Here is a 3,935-nt window from a genome sequence, read left to right on the forward strand (position 1 = left end):
AGAGAGAGAGAGAGAGAGAGAGATAAACATATGTAGGTGTAGGCATAGTTGTGTGGTAAGAAGCTTGCTTTCCAGCCACATGGTTCCAGGTTCAGTCCCACTGCGTGGCACCTTGGGCAAGTGTCTTCTACTATAGCCTCGTGCTGACCAAAGCCTTGTGAGTGGATTTGGTAGACGGAAACTGAAAGAAGCCCATCGTATATATATATATATATATATATATATATGTATGTGTGTGTATATGTTTGTGTGTGTGTGTTCCAACATCGCTTGACATCGATACTGGTGTGTTTACGTCCCCGTAACTTAGTGGTTCGGCATAAGAGACCAATAGAATAAGTACTAGGCTTACAAAGAATAAGTCCTGGGGTCGATTTGCTCGACTAAAGGTGGTGCTCCAGCATGGCTGCAGTTAAAATGGCTGAAACGAATAAAAGAATAAAAGAATATATATGTAACATATCTGGAATGGCACAACAAGACAGAGTGGGCTATGATATCTGTTATAAATAATTTAATTATTCATAGTCTAATATAATATTTCGGAATATAAAAATTCCTTCTTCAGATATTACTAGGAAGTAATGGAGTCGGAAAACCAACTATAACAGTGACTCCATTAGTTCCTATCTGAATAAGGAATTTTTATATTCTGAAATATTATTTTAGACTATGAATAATTGAATTATCTATAACTGTTATTGTAGTCCATTCTGCATTGTTATGTCATTCCAGACACATTACATTTCACAAACAATACACTCTTATATACAGTGAACTACAACACACTCTTATATATATATATATATATGTGTATATATATATATATATGAAATGGTTGAGAATCCCTAACCCATGCCAGCATGGAAAGTAGACATTAAATGATGAGGATGATGTAAGTTTTTAAATGAAAGTGATCAATTAATTGATAGACATGTCCGGACTATCTCACTTCTATGTTAGCAATTTCAGTGGATCATTTTATTGAATTCCAATAACTGTTAATTGAATATCTCACTATGACATGTGGAGGATAAAATAAACAAAACAACAACAACAACAACAACAAACAGAACAAGTTCTATCAGGTTCAATGCTGTTTGTGATATTGATCCACTTCAGTATTACTTACTTACTAATCCATCAGCAATCATTGGTTTTTATTTTCTATCTTTCACTTGTTTCAGTCATTGGACAGCAGCCCTGCTGGGACCATCACCTAGAAGGCTTTTAAGTCAGACAAATCAACCCCCAGTACTTATGGGTCTTTTTTAAGTCTTTGTACTTCAGTGACTTTTGTTGAACTGCTAAGTCACAAAGATGCAAACAAACCTACACCAGTTATCAAATGAATGGGAGGGGCTGACACGAACATACATAATGTTGCCAATGTAGCATTTAAAATTTCCTCAATCCTGAATATAACTAAGGGATGTAATTAAAAATAAATTTCTTATAACATGATTAGACTTCAGCATTTTGTTTTCATATCAAACATTTTTTAAAGTACTTTTTCTACTGAAATTTAACATAAAATTGTTATTTTTGTTGGCAACACTAAACACACACACACACACACACACATTTATATACTGGTCTTCAACACAGCTTTTGTCTGCAAAATCCACTGATAAGCTTTGGTTGGCCTAGTGCTTATAGTAAAAGACCCTTACCCAAGGTACCATGCAGTGGAACTAAAACCGAAACCACATGGTTGCAGAGTAGTATTTTAACATAAAGTTGCTTCAACAGCACTCCTTAATAACATTTAAAGCCTAACTACCTGGTTATTTTATTATAGCATTTCAATTTATGTTAGTGTGATTGCGTGTACAGTAATGAATTGGTAAATATTAAAGATTTATTTGTTTTTTTTTTGGGGGGGGGGGGTCTTTACTTAGCACATATCTTCCCCACTCCTGTAGGCTCTTTATGCATATGCAAATTCGTTCCTGGTACTAACTGGAAAGGTTAGGTTCGCCACTCGTGTTGTTTTAATTACGATACCGTCGAGTTTCCATAGAAAAATGACGTGCTCGAAATACAGGATTTCATCAGATGGCCTTTGTTAGTTTAACAAGTGGATTGTGTCTGTGTGCTGTTGCTCGTGACTGTGTGTGTGTGTGCGCGTGTGAGAAAGACATTCTGCGAGCGTGTGTGTGTGTGTGCGCGTGTGAGAAAGACATTCTGCGAGCGTGTGTGTGTGTGCGCGTGTGAGAAAGACATTCTGCGAGCGTGTGTGTGCGTGTGTGTGTGGTTTCTTTAAAATCTGATTGCGTAAAGGCTGAATTGATGTTCACTATTGTGATAATCTTTTACGCACGGAGACACCTCGACATTGTTGTCTCTCTCATACACACTCACACTTTACAAATCTATTTATAAATGTATATATATATATATATGTGTGTGTCCCGATTCATTCCTGAGGTCGAATTCCGCCGAGGTCGATTTTGCCTCTCATTCTTTCGGTATAGTTAAAATAGGTAACGGGGTCGGTGTAATAATCTTAACCCCATTTTCACTAAAACTGCTGGTCTGAGGCTAAAATTTGAAGCCATTTATAGTTTTACTAACGGAAGAAAGAACTCAATACGTAAAAACATATACATATATTTTATACTTTATTATACTTCATTAGACTGCGGCCATGCTGGGGCATCACCTTGAATGGTTTAATCGAAGGAATCGATCCTACAATTCACTATTTAAAGCTTGGTACCTATTCTATTGGTCTCTTTTTAACGAAGCGCCATGCATTATGTTATGCGGTCGTAAACAAACCAGCACTGGTTTTCAAGTGGTGGTATGGAACGAACACACACACACCAGGGTCAATACTGCGTGAATCACAGTGCTGTCTCTCCCTAGGGTGCAGATTCCTATCTTGGATTTGTGAGCATGCACACAACAGCCAAACACCGCGTCGCTGGAACTGTGAAGTGTACAGTTCTATAAAATGATTAAAAAAATGTTATCATAAACTAGGGGATGGCTACTGACATTAAACTTAAAGATTATATAATATACAAGTTTAAAGAAAAAAGGGCTCATTATACTGAATGTTATCGATAATATCAAATGGGAATAGGGGGTGTTGCAGTTCTGCAGTACCTATACACGAGCCGCCGCTGCATAAACATATTTACACAAGTGTGCCCACCCACCTCCACTGGCTTTGTTTTCTATAACACATCACTTCTTTCATAGATTACACATAATGTTTATAAACAGATTTGGTGAACTAAATCATTCAACGAAATAAATAGAAAACTGTGCCAAGGTTCTTGTAATGGGGAAATTTTATTTCATCATCTACTTGGTCTATTTTCAGATATGATAGTGGCAATACACACACACACACACCTTTTTATCTCTTCTCTATTCCTTTTTTTTTTCAGTCATTAGACTATGGCCATCCACTCGCAAGGGTTTGGTCTGCCCTAGATTATAGTAGAAGACACTTGTTCTCGGTGTCACACAGTGGGACTGAACCCAGAACCATGTAATTGGGAAGCAAGCTTCTTATAACAGTCACGCCTGTGTCTTTAAATATTTTAATAAAATATGTGTTTTAATTGGATAAAACATGATTAAGTGTTCCATCTCTGATCATCCCATCTTTTTTTTTTCCATTTTCTTTTTTCAGAGATAGTTTGTAGCTAAAACTATATCCTCTAATTTGTCATTCTCTTTCTTTTAACTGTTTTCCTGTCCTGTATATCATGTGATACACACAACATATTTCCCTGGTGTCATACATTATATATGACACACAGAACACATTTCATTGGCGTCAATGCATAATATATGATATTTTGATGGAGTTCAGAATTTATTAAAGCTGCAACAAATAGATAGATAGGATTATAGGGAAGGAGATGGCAAAATAATTTATTTTAAATTTCCTGTTTAGTTTCAGCATGTAGGGGGGG

At 36.3% G+C, this 3,935-nt stretch overlaps 1 protein-coding gene across 2 annotated transcripts in view; it reads right to left on the reverse strand.

Annotated features, from left to right (window-relative positions):
- The window catches only part of LOC106880676 (uncharacterized), a 13,109-nt gene that overhangs the window by 7,121 nt on the left and 2,053 nt on the right, over positions 1–3,935 (reverse strand). The gene's annotated exons all lie outside the window — the stretch shown is intronic.

Source organism: Octopus bimaculoides, chromosome 26, assembly GCF_001194135.2.
Source record: "Octopus bimaculoides isolate UCB-OBI-ISO-001 chromosome 26, ASM119413v2, whole genome shotgun sequence".
NCBI lineage: Eukaryota > Metazoa > Mollusca > Cephalopoda > Octopoda > Octopodidae > Octopus > Octopus bimaculoides.